Raw genomic sequence first — 17,216 nt, 5'->3', positions numbered from 1 at the left:
GCAGGAAGACTGATGTACAATTTATAGGTTACTGATCAGTCTGTAACGTTAAGCAACCGTACATTATTTGAAGGTACTTGAATGAACTCACTGCCCCTCGTTGAAATGTTCACCATGGAATGGCATCTATGCTTTCTCCATTTACATGTTGAAATGTTGTACATGTGATGGAAGTTTTGTTGTACTTCTACTTAAAAACCAATAAATACATTTATAATTAAAAAAAATAAAAAATAAAGCATACAGTCAAGCTGCAATTGACAACAAACCACCGGAAAACTAAATTATCTAGGACTCTAACACCGATCGGCAACGTTTTAGCTTCTGGTGCACCATTAAGGAAAAGAATGGAAAGAGTTAACATTAGGGTAATGAGAAACAATTGGGATGGCAAATTGGGCTGAAGAGGGGTATAGTGCAGGTTTCCCTTCCTGGGCACAAAAAAAAAAAAAAAAACACAACAAAAGGAAATAACCTGTCACACTTGGAATTAGTCTACGTTTTTAAACCATTATGGATTAGTCAGTGGATGTTCTATAAGTAACAAATTCGCTAAAGTTATGTGGCTCTAACCCAGAGGCCCATCTACAGCACAAGTATCCTGAGTACCATAGAAACTGGGGGAATGGCAACTGTGTACTAAACACTGTCAAATATTTTCTTTATAAATGATCTATGATAGTTTTTAACAGTAAACAGACAGGATAACGTTGTAGTCCGTCAGTGAGTGACTTTAAGTGCAGGGGGGAGAGGGAGTACAGACTTCCAATCAAGATTTAGTTATTTTTGCTAACAGCATGGTGAAATCCACAAATTTAAATTCAATCATGCTGCTTTTTTTAGGCGCCTGAAGAGTCCAATAATAATGAATAACAGATGATACAACTCGCTATACCCAGTGGCAGCTGAAGGAACATCACCTCCTTCCAGGAAGTGACAATTTGGGAGAAGTCGGTGGACGTAAATTCACCGAAATGCCAGGGATAGTGGAAGTGACGTCACACGCCCTTTGAGCTCCACTTTCACTCATACAAACATACTTATACATGCACACAATTCACGCTTAAATACACTCTCACATGCTCACCCGCGAGCATGCACACAACATACATACATTTTTTACGTACCTCAGCTGCCATGGAACGGCACATTCCAGCTAATACTGCTCCATTTTTATTACATTAATAGTGAATAATACATTATTATTGACTATTAGTGTAATAAAAATTCAACAGAAAACAGAGAGTGGAACCCCAACTGATGTCCATAAGGACGAACTGCCACTGTGTGCCCGGCACGGGTTTTGTCACCTATGAGGTCAGGGGTCGCAAAGGCAGTGCCCAGAGTACCGAAGGGTAAGCTAGTGGTCGCAGCTGCAACCCCTGGTGACCTCTAAATGAAGTCCATGGAGTAGTACTAGAACATATGCATAAGCCTTGCCATATCTGCATGGCATGTAGAGTGTCCGAATCAGCAGAAAATAGAACTGGTAAAGTACCCCCTACATATTAGTATACTTAAAACTAGCACTACACAAAATTTTGTGCAGATACGCAAGGATCTTGTGCCAAGAGCCCTACTTACATCTGCCCCCCAGCTTTCCTTAACGTCAAGCAGGGGATCTATTTTATGAGTCTGCACGGCCTTCCTAAGCCACATAGTTCATTTTTCCTCAGCCTCCATAACAGTTCTTTAATTAAGCAAGTACTTCAGGCTGTTAGTGTGCGATTGCCAAGTATGTACGAAATGGCCTGCTCAGTATGCCATAGATTCAAACTACCTTGTGTGGAGTCCCAATCACTCTACTGACGATTCAAATGGAAGCAAGTTTCACCCTAAAAAGTTCCATCACTGTTAGCAGGCCCACATTGTCCCTGTGTTACAATGATTGTTTGGCTAGGGCATTCCTAAAACTAGGAATATTTTTCAGGGGAATAACTAGAACATAGGCAGTTAGACGACGAGATTTCTGGAAGTCCTGTTATAGCAATACAGAGCTACAAGTGACAAATTTTACAAGGAAGAAATGGCAGGACAGCTCACATTTTATGTCACCAAAGACGCCAAAAGTATATCTCACCTCTTCGGGTAAAAAGCTTTCCAACCAACAGGATGCCCACTGGAGTTGTGTTGTTCACGTTTTAAGGTACTGCCTATTGCTCGGGGTCAAGATCAAAGAAACTACAGATCACCTCAATCACCAGGGGTGCTGCAATACCGGCAAACAGCTGTCGACCAAAAAACGCACACGCCAACACTCAGAGAAACTCCTAAATCGGGCGAGAGATTCCCAAATGTGAGTCTTACCTCCCGGAGACAATTGCTTTTGTCTTGCTGCAGACTCCTACCAACTTCAGTAATTGAAGTGAGGATAAAATCAGAAAGTTAGTTTCTAGTGATTGACAGGAGACAAGAAAGTAATTGGAAAGCCTTGCTGTCCATAAATCCTACGATTGGTTAGAAAACGCCCCCACCCCTACAAAGGACGGCAATATGTTGTCATGCTCGCTTCTGGTAAGCGGTAGTGTGCGCCTTTCATCTCAGTGGTTTTTTAAATTATAATTTCGCCAGTCGCTTGTTGAAGTTGTTTGGGCTACTTTAGTTCCAAAAGCATCTTGCTAATGGCTTATTTTAAAAAAAAAAACCATACCAGCAGTTTTCGCCCAGCAGCTGGTACTAGAAACTGAGCTCTAGTCATCATCCAATAACAGGAGAGCTTTACATACTCTTGACAAATCATTGGCAGAGAGTATACCCAGGGGCAGAACCTCTGTGATTACAAGATACAAGCGTAAAAAATAAATAAGGTCAACAACACGTAGAGAGCGAGGGCGGTTTCAAGTGGCCTCTTGAAGAGGCAATGCCAGTTACAGCCTTGTGGGGCCCAGAGCTGCTCTGGCAGTGTTTTCTGACGTTTTTGTGCCTGTTTCTCGTTTTTTTTTTTTTTTACAGTGTATTTTGTTTGTGTAAATAAATTGTAAGTTGCATTTTCGCTGTATTTAAAGTCAGGCTTGTGGGATCATACTCAGACAAACATCTTGCTTTCAGTCACTAATCAGCAGCACACATCCTTGAAGCAGCTCTTATAGGAGCACAGCAGCTGGTCTTTTATGGCTATGTCAGAAGCAACGAGGAAATTAAAGCTCTACATTCCAAACCAAACGTGGGAGCTAAGATAAACGAGGGTGATTGGAAAAGCCTCCCTCTGAAGTTGGTTTTATGTTTACGGAGGGCGCTGGTGGGGAGGATGGACTGAACACGCACTCACAGTGTAAGACCAACAAGCAAATATTAAGTGGTGCTGCTCCCAAAGAGAAAAAGTCCCCTACAGAAGAAATAAACTGGACATTGCGTAACTATACAGTAGTTGGGGCTGCTCCCAAAGAGAAAAAGGCAGGACAAAGAAGCAGAACTGACCACTAGCAAGCAAGGATTTTTGAAGGACACAGCAACCAACAAATGAAATTGCTTGAATTTGTTTGAACCCATATCGTAAGTATACTTAAAAGTATACAACACGTCGAACGCTACGCTCAACCTGAAAAGGTAAACAGAACCACACAATCCTCTCCTCAAACCTTAATAGGCCCCATGCGGCCCACCCTTTGGGGCCAAAAACAATAAAGGGGAAGGGAGTGCCACAAGGCTACCCTCCCGAACATTCTTGGGCCCTATGGACTCCATTCCCAGGGCCGCAGGTGAGTGCCTAGGTGCCCACCCAGGACACCCACAAACCTTGGCCCCAGGAGCCGCCCCACATGGTGTCGGAGATGGCACTGCTCCTCCCTGAAGGGAGCAGCTCTCTTTGCTTGCTCTCTCTAGATGGGAGCAATATCCATTTCCCTGTCAGCACTCCTGCAAGAGTTCCACAGGATCGCAGCAAAAACTGGCAATTTTGTTTGAGGGGGGATAGTTGGGGGGTATGTATGTGTGTGTATATATATATATATATATATATATATATATATATGTATATATATATATATATATATATATATATATTTTTTATATATATATATATATATATATATATATATATATATATATAGAGAGAGAGAGAGAGAGCGCGCGCGAGAGAGAGATCTGATTAGCCATGGAGCTTTTTTCCCCTTATGCCATCTCCCACCTGCCACTCTCGCAGGAGTGAGCACTCTAGTTCTCTGCCAGCAACAGGAGATTTACTTCGATACAGGGGTCTGGCAGCCTACTAGAGTGCTCACTCCTGCGAGAGTGGCAGGTGGGAGATGGCAAAAGGGGACAAAAGCTTCATGGGCCAATCAGATCTCTTTTTTTTTTAAATTGGGTCTGAGGGACTCTTGCAAGAGTCCCTTGAACCCAACCATCCAGATATACATAGATTTTTTAACCTTAATTTCTAAAAAAAATACTGAATGGATTTACACAAAAAGCATACTTTCTCGATCAAGATCTAGCTTCCTGCCAATTGTGGTGTATTTCCGTTCAGCAGTTTTTGCGATAGAGCTGTCTCACAAAGTCTCTGGGAAATATATGGGGATTTTGCATTTTAGGACATACCTTTTTTCTCTTGCCCCCAAAAGACAGATCACCCTGAAACTTTCCAGGAAGGAGCTGAGTTGGGTCAACATTTTTTTTGTTGAAAGTTTTGTGAAGATTCATCAAACAGTGCAAAAGTTATTAGGAAACTAAAAATAGCTCTGCCTATGGAAATAGCAGACCCAACTGTAACTTAATACACTCTCTAAGCCTGGACATTGTTTTCCCCTACCTGGTGCAGATACCCGATCCCAGCTGGAACCAGTGTTGCAGCAGCACAGGGGCACAAGCACATAGGAAGTCCTGTGGCAGAGCAGAGCCCAGCCTTACTGAGCTCATGGAAGCGGCCCTGGTGCATGTGCTGTGGCCAGCGCAGCATCCCCACTTCTTCCTCCTGACACAGCAGTAAGTGCAGCCCTATACTGTAACTCCCCCCACCACCACTTGCAGGCTCCTCCCCCCCATTGTGCAAGAGACAGGAGTTGGAGGGGTGTCCCTGCAATGGCGGGGTGTCAGGGAACAGCTGGTTGAGCTAGGTGGATCAGCAGCTAGCAGACTCGGCTCAGCTATGGGTATCACACTGAGGTGGTAGGGGGTCGGGCTGTGTCTCGCTGGCTGGTTGCCTGAGCGCGGCTTGTGACCAGGGACTCGGACTGTATACGGGAGTACACAGTCATCCAGAGGTAATGAAGAGGGCACACTGGAGCTCGGGAGAGGTTGACATTGTGTTTTTTTTAGTCTCACAAGCCGGGAAAGTGTCTGGTGAGCCTTGGAAGGGTGCCACCCTACCAGACAATTTGGGGTATAGGGTGGAACGTGCCTTCTTGATATCAGTCTCCTTCTGTGAGATAGTCTTGGTCAGCCCCGGTGTTTCAGTCTCTTGGGTTGCTGACTTGAGGAAGAGAAGGGTCTTAATTCCCGTGAGTGGCTCATAGCTTTACTATTGGCAGCCCTTTCAACCGGAAAGGACGACTGACAAAAAGCTGAGGTCACATCGTACATTAACCAACAGACTGTGCCAGAAGACCAAACCCAATCCACTGAGGAATAGAGCTTCCCATCTGCCCATACTTAATGGGGGTGTAAAAGAGCAAAATACCAGCTTTCTTTCAGAAACTACCTGATGATAAACCCTCCGTCATAGAGGCTGCATGGTCAATAACTCTGGGGAAGGAAAAGGAAGAGGCCAGCCCTCCCAAGCCACAGGGGGCAGAGCAGTAGGCTGCTCCCTCTTCACCACACTCTAAATTGCTAGCACCGCCTATGGCCAAGGGAAAGTGAGAAGAATAACCAAGACACAAACAAGAAAGATTACATTTCAAGATAGTGCCATGGCATTTGAGAATGTGATGGTGCCATATGCCAATTTGAGAGATCCTGCGTCTGCTTCTCTGGGTCTGATGCCTCTTGATACGGCTGCAATTCTAGCCAAGCCCATAGGGTTGGACATAAGGGCGGTTTTTCCAATCCAATCAGGTCTATCATGCTGTTCCTCCGGCCACCCAGGAAGAGGGCTTTCTCCCGTGAGAGTTGGAGTGGGAAATGTTTGATTGGAGGATGTCACCTGGTGGGGAATGAAACCCACCGCTGATCCTCATGATGATGCTGTTTGGGTTCTCCAATTTGTGGATATTTTTGCGTACTATGAGGCAGAAGGGATGCTCAACAGATCATGTATTTGACATCTCCTCTACTCGATTCCACAGCTTGAAAAAAACTATTCTAATGATTTCTCCCTAGTCATCCAGCCGAAATCCAGTGAGTCATCAGTGGCATGGCCACATGTATGGGTTCACTTTTAATCCAGGGTGGTTGCGGAAGAAGTTTTGAAATCATTGGATGAGCTCAGGAAGCCAGGCTTCAATGTTTATGCTACATCGATGCAGCAGCAGGCTTTCCCATTATCTCAGTCAAGAGTTGTTAGGAGTTCCTGGGGCAGGTCAGGGTACTGTCCCCCTCTTCTCTATCAAGGCCCTATGCGTCTGGCCTAGGGAGGCCGGTTAGGAGTATGCTGGGAAGAGATCCTTGTAGTGAAGACAGATAAGGGCAGGCAAATGTTCACTAACCGGGTGGAGACTCCAGAAAAGAATGAATATGCATGGAACTGGATTGTGGGGGAAATCAATTCAAAGGTGGAGTTCTCAAAACCCCACTGGGGTCAATTCCCTGCACTGGAATATAGCTGATTGGAACCACTGGGGTCAATTCCCTGCACTGGAATATAGCTGATTGGAAATGGAACTTGGAGTTGCTTCCTGCAGGTCATTTAGGGCAACAAAGTAGTGATAGCTGTCATTCAGGAAATCTGGGAAACAGAGGACTGGGTGTTGCCTGATTATGTTGTTTTTGGTTTAAAAGAAGTTAAAGGGAAATTTGGGTGACCTGCAGGGGGGTCTGGTCTGCTTGGTATCTGCTCTGCACATTGTAGTGGCATCTGTCTTACCTAGGGATGCTATAAATATTTTAGCATTAGCTGTATCCAGGCTTCCCTCCGCCATGACATGTCGGAGGATCTAAATGGGACACCCTGATTTAATTTGTGCTAATCTAAAGCTTGGCAAAAAACATTCTATTGAGGGAACTGATACTCCTGTTGGATCAGACTCAATTGTTATTTCCTTCTGTGCCTATTCTCTTGATGGGTCACAAATATAAATATTCCCTCTATGTAGCCGGGGGATGTTATCCAAAGGGACAAAGAAATAGCACTGAATATCTGCTGTCATGTTCGGGGTTTCGATAGAGGAGAGGTCCAGTAGGCCTCTCAAGATCCTGCTTAACAGTTTTAACATGACTATAATAAATGGTAGGTGTCCAGGAGATCAGCCTGCTCAGTCGACGTTTGACAACGGAAGGGTAGCATCTCTGATCGATTATGCAATCTTATCTTCAGAGCATTCTGGGATGGTGAAGGATTTAGTTGTAGGAGATCTTGAGGATAGCGGCTACAAGTCTCTTATTATTTCACTGGACAGTGTGGCTAAGCCAAGAGACGTGGTCCGACAGTCTACCTCTGCACTGTAAAAATGATCATAGAATTGTGTTATTAGCCAAATTAAAATGCCATACTATAAATGGCATGATGAAGCTGCTAAGTGCACAATTTTACTCTCTTTTACTCCAATCAAGACTTTTGAAAAATGTATTGCCTCTATTACAGATTTGGTGGCTGAAGGGCTGGAAATGGGGAAGGTTAAAGGACTTTTTGAGTTCAGAAAAGGCACGGGCTAAAGTTGCGCTTAATAAAAATATAAGGGAGGTATTTAAAACAGCTGGGGAACATAGGAAGAGGCTAATAGCACAACACAGGAAAGCCATTAGGAAATAAATATGGCAAATCAGGTGGAGGGAAAGAGAGCCTATGGACAAAGACAATCTTTTCCCTGCACACTGGTAACCTAAAGGGCTTTTTTGTATTTCTAATAGCATACTTGGGCTTACTACATATATTACGGCAGTTCCAATTCCTAAATCACGGGCCTGTATAAAGTCAAAGTTGATATGTGGTGTCTCAAGTAGGCCATAGGTGAGTTTGCAGGTTAAGGGGGAGGCGAAGAGCATCCTGCTCCCTGCAGTGAGTGGTATTGAAGCTGTGATTAAAGGCTTTAAAAGCTAAAGGGCGCAGCGGGCGGATGGCATCTCTTCCGTCATTATTAAACTCAACCCCCCACCTCTGGGCACAGACCCTGGTACCACTATTTGCTGAAATAGTTGGGAGGGCAAAAGCTGACAGAAACCTGGAAAGGGAGCATTATGGTTCCCTTAAATAAAAAAGGACAATAGGGCACTACCATCTAATTATCGTATGATAACCCTGCTGGAAACCCCGAGTAAAATTTATCCTAGGCCCTTGTTGGGTCTTCTAAAGGTATGGTTGAGTGCTGCTAGGATTCTACCTTTGACACAAATTGGCTTTCAGAAAGGGTACTCAACTTAAGGATGGCTATGTAATATCAAAGCTGTTACTGGAGGATTATGCCCTCAAATGGAAAGAGCCCCTTTATGTGTCCTACCTCGATTTGTCAAATGCATTTCACACCATTAATAAATCTCTTTTATGGGAAAAGATGGCCAGATGAAACTGTCCACCGGGGGTTTTGAAGCTAGTAGTCCAATTGCATCAGGGCTCATGGACCAGTGTGGAACTTGGGGCTGATGGGGCGTTGTCCAAAAAAGATCAACACTTCAAATGAGTTATGGCAAGGGTGTATTTTGGCTCCACTCTTGTTCTCAATTTACATAACAGATGCCTTGGTAGGCCTAAGCCAGGTCAGGTCCTTTCCTCCTAAGCTGGGGTCAGAATCCATATCCACATTGTTCTAAGCGGACAATACGGTGTTACTAGACTTTACGCCGATATGGCTGCAGCAGCAACTTGACGTTTTCTCATATTATTGCAATGGAAATGTTCTAAAGATCAATACAGCCAAAACTAAGGTCATGGTTTTCTCAAAAGCTCAGAGGCGACCCCTGAGGTTTATGTGATGGCTAAAAAGTGCTCAAGTGGAGGTGGTAAACGAATATAGATACCTAGGTGTGTTGTTTAGCCACAACCTAGACCTCTGGGCTCATGTATCTCTGAAAGAATCAAGTGTCAAGTCTATTGCGGGTATGCTTCAGAGATTGGGTTCAGCTTTAGGCCACGAGTCTGTAGAAGTGCTGAGAGAGGCATATAACGCAAAAATTGTTACTCTGTTACTCAAGGGTGCGAGGTTTTGCTAGAAAAATATGTCAACTGCCTGCAAATCACAGAAACATGCATGTGGAAAAAATGGTTTGGGTCTGCCGCCAGGCTCAGTGAGTAGTGCCCCGAGGCTAGAGTTGGGCCTTACTAATATTCTTTTTAAATACAGAAAAAGGCTGCTCAATTATTGGGCAGGCCTTTTAAAATATGAAGAGGGCACCTTGAGGCATCTAATAAAACTTCACTTTCATGGGAAGCATAAAGGTCAATGAGTAAATAACTTACAGGTTATCGAGGCTTCCTGGAATCTCCCTGCTTGTCATTCACCCATAATCAAGTCTAGTGCTTAATTTGTGCTTATTGTTTCCGGTGCTCAGCACCGGCACTTATTTTTGAGGGCCGGCACTTATTGTTCTGCCCCAAGCATTTGCTGCGAGCAATAGACACATATGGGAAAGACGAAGGAAGACGAAAACGAAAAAGCGTTACAATGGGAGAAAGCAGAAAGCTGCAAGAGTGAGCTGTAGGGACAGGGAGTGGCTGTAAATGGATTGAAGAGGCCTGAGATGGCTTCAGGATTACGCTACTTCAGTATTCCGTGTTCACACATTTGATTGCAGTCGCCGCGAGTTAAAGAGAAGGGCTTTGGGCACCGGCACGTCTTTATTTACAAATTATGCACTGATCATGTCTGTACTCCAAAAGTGACAATCGTCAAAACGCTTAATAAAAAAGGGTTCGCTAAAAAGCCGTAAGAAAATCAATTTGCAGCACTTATTGGAGACAGATTAGGTGGGTTAATTTAGCCCTATTTGAGGGATATCAAGAGTAGGCCTGTTTGGCGGTGAGCCCGAAGGTCTGGTTGGGTCAGGTCCCCGCCTTTATCTGATGGACAGGTTTGGGGGGAACAAGGGTTCTTGCTCTTTTTGTAAGAATAAAGCACTGTCATTTTCGTACATACTTGTTTTTTTGTACTTTTTTTCATGACAGCAAGGCGGTGCCTGTTGTTGCTGGTTTTTAGAGAGCTGCAGGTTTGTCGCATTAGTGATCTAGTGAGGATAATCCTGCTTTGCAATAATATGGGCCCAGGGCAAATTCCTGTCGTTTGTAGCTGAAAAGCTATGTTTTTCCCTTGGAAAATAATGTTATTTTCTCTTTGCACTTTAGTGTTGACAGTGGATATGCATGTATTTTATTATCTCATTAATTTTTTTTAATTTAAAGAGGTGAATTTTAATGCTGATTTGCCCATTCGGACAGTATCGCACAATTCGTTGTTACAGTCAACTGTTCTCTGTCTTTTTTTTATCGTTATGAGAGTGAATTCTCATGCAGTACTGCACAATTTGTTTTTTAAGTCACTCTTTTTTATTGCCAAAATGCTTGTTTAGTACTTTTCGAACATTCTCAGGGCTGTTCTGTGCCATTTAAGTATCCGATATGGGTGCTGGGGCCGGTACTGTGATTATCTTTTTATGTTTTATATATACGTGTTTTTTATCCAGGCTCCGGTTTATAGCTCCCTGAACAGAGGCATCGAGTGGTTTGTGAATAAAAGCTTATTGTTGATTTTATGTTATGAAATGTATAGTTTGTATTGCGTAATTGGCATGGGATCAAACTAATAAATATATACAATATAGCAATAAACAATAAGAATCACACCAAAAATACAAAATAGATAACCTGTTAACTTTGAGCCCCGTAAAGTCCTTTATAAGTCTACGGAAGGTGGAGGAGGGGTGAAGGGATCCCCACCAAGCGAGGGATAAAGGGGGTCCAGAGAGGGGTTTAATATGGTAGTCCAAAGAGGGTCAACAAAGCCATCCAGTGGGGTCCCATCTAGCTGGGTTCAGACTGGTCAACTGTCGCTCTCACAACCTGCCTTAGAGCCGCCAGTATCATCTGTTGAAAACTTTAATTTCCATTTCAGTTTCTTGTTTGGTTACAATCATATACAAAGCCTCATAGTAAACACCCGTGGTGCTCTCGTGTCCCATTAGGCCTCTATGTTAGGAAATTGTCTCAATGTTCAAATCTGGATCATAGGCCCCTAATCACAGTTTTGGCGCGACAGCCCACGCAACTCCACTGTCGCCAACAGAGCCAGTACTATAGGATCAGGGCCATTGCTGCCATCCAGGTCATTGCTATGTGCTGGTTGGCCAATACCAGTGCCAGGTTGGTGAACCTACTTGTGTGTTTGCTTTTCTTGCCACGTGTCTGGGGCAGTTTGATAACGCCCCAGGGTATTTTTGCCCCATGCGCTTGGGTGTCAGCTACAAGTGGTGTTGATCATTCAAATGTATGTACCTAGTCAGGAGTTCCTAGGCAACAGCTTCACACTTCTAAGACACCACCCCCAATTGCTAGGTGGCAACTTACAGCCCAGTCACTTCTCCCACCACTTTCTGAGACTCCCCAACTGCCTTGCCTCTTGCTGCACCAGTGCTGTGTAGAGGCATATTATCTCTCCCCTAGCAACCTCTTGGGTGAGCAGAAGTGGTGAGGCGTCTGGACTTTCAGTCCCTACGTCCATGTCCTCACCCTCAAGTGGTGCAGGGTGTTGTGTAGTAAAAAAATGTTTTCGCCCCAGATTATATACGTTGCGAACACCCTAAACAATCTCAGGGTCCCTTCTATGAACTCTTGTATCAAGGATCGTTGCCAGTCTAGCGCATTCTGGCATAGCGCACAGCGGTAGGTCCAGTGAGAATGGGGTTGGGGCCTTCTTTTGCACAAAGGTAGGTAGAACAACACTATTTGGCTATCTTCAGTAAGGTTTTGTCTCTCCCAGTCCCTTTGTAGACACTAGCCAGGTTAAGATGGGTTGCTCTCCCAGGTGTGCCCCTATGTCCCACGTCTCCATATCTTGCAGAGTTGCCACCCCATCATCGGCCACTTGAGATGCTGCACAGTAGAGCTCGTAATTGGAGGCGCCAAGCCAGCCTTGATAAAGGGGTGCAAACAGTTTCTTGAATGCTACTCTGCAGTGGCCCTCCACCCAGATAAGGGAGGTGAGCATGGAGTGCAAATTTCTGAAGTACGATTTCTTTAGTATCACTAGCAATGCTGCCAAGTAATACAACAATCAGGGGAGTAGCAGCATTTTTAAATTGCCACTTGTCTCATTGGCGTCACTCTCCCGAACAGCAAGGGTTATCGAGTTGAAGTCGTTGCTCTGCCCAGGAAACCATCTGTGAGATCTTGCTCCTTGTGAAAAACATGAACTTCTAAATATTTCATGGTCATGAGTTCTACTCACAACCCCTCCGTTGAGAAGAAAGGCTGTCTTGTCTCTGGTCGTTTGACCAATAGGAAAAGACACGACCTTTCCCAATTGAGTCTCAGCCCTGAGACCTCATCAAGCTCATCTAACAGGTTTATAACGAGTACAATCTGTCATGTCTGAGGGCTGCTTTGCAAAGATAAATGAGGGCATCACCTGCATATAATAAGACGGCATGCCATTCCTCTGAGGAGTATTCCCCAGTCAAGGCCATGTGCTCTTAGGAGGCAAGCCAGGGGTTCCATCACCCGTGCAAACATTATAGGAGAAAGAGGGCACCCCAGCCTTGTACCCAATTGTATTTTAAACAGTGTAGCTATTGTTACACAAGTGCGTACCATCGCTTGTGGCTCAGTGTAGAGGTGCTTTACCCAGCGCCAAAACACTGGACCCAATCCCGTGTGTCTCAGAACCTCCATCAAATACAGCTAGCACAATGTATCAAACGTTTTCTCAATATCTGGGGTAGTGACCCAATTATCGGTCTGGTCAAGCGTGAACCAGTCCATGACTTGGAATAAACAGAAGAGGATCGAAAATGTATTCTGGCTTGGTATGGAGCCATATCTACCAGAGTATCTTGTAATCGAGTTTTAGTAGTGATAAGGGGCGATCTGAGTGCACCAATAAGGGACCCCTGCCTAGCTTCAGTAGAACCACAATCAATGGAGGACAGGAGTAATTCTACCGCTCTTGCCTCTTCGCACGTGCCACAGTTTGGGGACGAGGTCCAGTGCAAATGTGGCATAAAACTCCACTGGAAACCTATCCAGCCTGGAGATCTTGCCCCTGGCCATTTGTGTGATGGCTATTTGGATCTCCTGGGTTATGATTGGTTCCTCTAGCTCCTCCCTTTGGAGCACATTAATGACAGAAGGGTTATCCTGTCCATAAAAGCCCACACCTCAGTGTCGTCTTTAGGTAGGGGAGAGGCGTGAAGTGTTGCGTACTAAGAGCAAAAGACCTCATTAATTGCAGCCTGTGTGTGGACTTTCTCTCCCTCCTGGGTTCGGATTGTCCCTGTTGTTACCCTAGGGCTCTCATAGTGCAGTAGCAGACCAAAAGACTCCCGCATTGTCTCCCTGTGTGTTGCCTCACGACCAAGGTGCAATAATCTAGTCAACTGTCTACCCAGTAGCACTTGTTACCCCGCCCCTTTGCTGTATCAATTATTGTATTGCCTGCGCCCCTGACAGAGCAGAGTGCTCAAGTGCATGCAGCTTGTCCTCCATCTTGTGGAGCTTGTTTCTCAATGTATGTCGCACTCCATATGTAGTCTTGATAACAGGCCCCTCATCAAGCCTTGAAGGCGTCCCACTCAACCACTGTGTCTGATGCAGTGCCCTCATTTTCCTCAAAGTTTCTAGCTATGTGTTCTCCTAATGTTGACTGGAACACCATGCCCTGTCATGCCTCTGGGCACAGGTTCAACATGAGAACTCTTGTGGTTCCACGTGGGTTGCTCCTGACCCCAGGTGAAAGTTAGTCTGAGTGGGCAGTGACCAGATAGTGTTCAGCCCAGATATTACACATCTACTGCCCTCCCAGCCAGGTCTGTGTTGTAGTAGAAAAATATGTGCAGGGTGTGTACCCCTAAAGAAAATGAGTATTCCTTGCTTTCACGGTGTAGGGTATGCCATTGGTACAGCTCCTGCACATCTAGTGCCCATTATAAAGGGTTTTAGTTGGAGCTATGATTTGCGCACCCACCATTGGTGGTGTGCAGCTGTTCCTCTGTATACCCGGAACACAAACAAAAATTGCCCGCCACACACGGTGCCTGTAAGTTAGTAAAGAGGGATGGGCATATCTTCCCTCTGATTCAGCTTTCTTGCAGGTAGGATGAATAGAGCACAGGGTGCCACCCAGATAAGCACTCCTGGTTCGTAACTCCAGTAACCTATACTCACCACCAGCTCCCTCAATCATTTCTGTAGTTTGGATACCTTGGCGTCTCTTAGACAGGTCTCCTTGAGGAGTGGAAAGTGGACATGGCGCCTCCTTAAGTATGCATTGATTTTGTAGTGTTTCACACTACTGACCATGCCCCTCATATTCCAAGTTAGGATATGATAGCTTTATGTAATAATTCTGTTACCTTCTGGCATCCATCAGTGTGTGCTTAGGCGCACTCCCCGTGCCGCCACCCCATCTTTCTACCTCACGCCACCCCATTCAGGAGAACAGACAATCCTGGTTCTGAACTATACTGAACCCCCAACTCCCTGACCCAGGCAGTGACTATGGTATTCGGCCCGCCATATAACATGCCCATAAACACTGTGCGGGCAACCAATCCATCTCAGTAGTACAAGGACGGTATTCACAATTACATGCTTTATCTCGGTCCCTTTGAGGGCTCACCCTGCTTCCCATGAGTACAAGCAGGAACCACCACCGGAGGCCCAATAGAAGTCCGAGGATTATCAAGTCAACTTTTTATGCATCATACTCATCCAAGCTTCAGTATCTGTTTCCACAGAAGGGCGGAAGACACAAGGAACCATTCCTCTCTCATGATTTGTTCAGCTAACGTGGGCGTCAGATATGGGTCACTCCTTGGAACTTCAACTGCAGCATTAATGTCCTAATTGTCTGACTCATGATGAGGGGAGCCATCTCCCTGCGACGTTCCCCCTTCTGAAAGGCACCTGTGTCCCAGTGCCTCCACCAACTCGGCATGCTCCCTGGCGGTCTGTTCCAAAGTCAGCTTGCTTCAACATCTTCGAGAGGATTTACGCTTTTGTTTCTTGCTTTGCCAACCATCCTCCACATCTGCCCACTGAGGGGGTCTCATTTTACCCTTTGTTTTAAGCCATGTCCAAGCATCCGTTGGGGGAAGTAAAGTATCTAATAATCTCTCGGTCTATAACTCAGAGTTGGGCTGGAAACATGAGTGAGTAGCAAAGGTTCAATAGCCAGAGCCATCTCTTGACCTCCAGAAATCACTCCAGTTGTTGCTGAAACTCCATTGTGTAGTCCGGCAAGATGTGTATTAGACAGTTCTCAACAGACCAGGGTCTCTGTCACGATAATTAACCAGACGTGCCACTACCGGTCGAATGGGAGTCCCTGGCAGTGACAGGTGACTGGGAATCCTGAGGACTAGTTTGATGGGAGAAAATTCCTGGATTGCCTGCCTGGCAGCATTGTTTTTACCAGCCAGTCCTCTAAATAAAGCCCTCAGTTTTCTCTGAAAGGCCCAAATCTGGATTTTATTCTGTCTAAAGTGGCCTTCAGCATCCTCTGCTTTGATGCTTGTGGATTGCCTTGAGTTGTGTGTGCATTTCGTGAACAGAGGGGCGCACACCCGCCACAGCAGATTCATTATTTTCTACTCACTCTAAGAGTTTTTTGTGGTCCGCCTGTAAGAGCCAGCCACTGAGTCTATATTAGGTTCCAAAAAGGTTTTGATGTTGTTTTCCTGAGTGCTCCCAAAATGATGCTGCATGGTGCTTGTCGCCTCCAGGGCAGTATTTGGATCATCCTCTAGGCCTCCGCCCTTGGGGTCTTTGGGCTTGCCCATGGTCTCACCCCTGTGTTTTCCAGGTACTCTGTGACGTTGTTGAGCCAAGAGTCCGCCATTCCACCACGGACTTGTCAGTGATTTAACAGCACACAGTACTGTGCATACACAGTGGGCCTCAGGGCTAGTCAGTGGGAACTCAGCAAGTGCAGCCTCCTCCAGATAAGGACACAGCAGAAACAGCAGCACCAGAGTGCAGTCAAGAGCTTAGTATGGGGATCAGGAAGGAGTCTTTTAAGGCAGGGGAATTCAAAGAGTAGAGATGGTTGTATGGCTATGCTATTTATTCATATGGCTAGCACCCCAGCTGCACAGGTCTGTCCCAAGGCCACCCCGCCATACATCAGGGTCACCCTTTGTATAGAGGATCTTTGAATGCAGATAATATCATGGTGATGGGCCGTCCTGTGCCATGAATAGCATACCCTCTGCAGATAGGCCTCTATCAAGCTAGTTGACAGGCTGGGAGCTGTGCCCTCCTCTAAAGTTTTTTTTCCATATGGGGGCAATGAGACATGTGTATCATATCCTTGCACCTCGAGTCCTGGTCTCGGGGGCGTCTCAATTCACCCAGCGTTTAGAATCCTACAATGCGCTGGAGGTCGAGGACAGGTCTCTCCTGCCCTCTGTTGTGCTGCCAGCCCCAGCAGGCCTCCTGGCCGCACCACAGGGTGCTGTTGGTGCTTGTGTATTGCTGAGGGCGGTTCCACCTCTGATTCCCACACTTGTCGGTTCCAGCAGGGTTCCGGAGTCGCAGCTACAGCTCGGCACCACTGGTCTTTAAGCAAGCGGGTGGAATCCTCCAATGCATTTAAGGCCAGGCATGGTCCCGGCAGAATGCTTCTGCTGCCTAGTGGCCCACTAAGCTGCCCCACAGGGCGCCATCAATGTATGTAGCGCAGTGAGGGCGGCTCCCTCACTACTTCCCCTGCTGGTTGGCATTGGTAAGGACCTGTAGTCGCGGCTCCAGCTCTAGCGCCGTTGCCTCTGGAGCAGCCCTAAGAAGGTCCACCTCGCAGAGAGCGATGTCACGCGCAGCACGGGAGGCCGCACTGGTTTACTCAGCAGTATCTTCACCACAGCCTGAGTTTTGGCCATCCCCAATCTGGCAATAGAGCTCTGGGTCACAGAGTGGGCTCCTATCCAGGACTTTTCTCACTCACTCCCTTCCCTCGTTCCCACTCAATCTTTGATCCTGGTGA

At 45.8% G+C, this 17,216-nt stretch overlaps 1 protein-coding gene across 2 annotated transcripts in view; it reads right to left on the bottom strand.

The window, feature by feature from the left end:
* Window positions 1–17,216, bottom strand: part of AQP11 (aquaporin 11) — a 162,635-nt gene that overhangs the window by 79,199 nt on the left and 66,220 nt on the right. The gene's annotated exons all lie outside the window — the stretch shown is intronic.

This window comes from Pleurodeles waltl, chromosome 8 (assembly GCF_031143425.1).
Source record: "Pleurodeles waltl isolate 20211129_DDA chromosome 8, aPleWal1.hap1.20221129, whole genome shotgun sequence".
NCBI lineage: Eukaryota > Metazoa > Chordata > Amphibia > Caudata > Salamandridae > Pleurodeles > Pleurodeles waltl.
The sequence above is the reverse complement of the archived record's forward strand: the minus strand, read 5'-3'. Positions and strand labels throughout refer to the sequence as shown.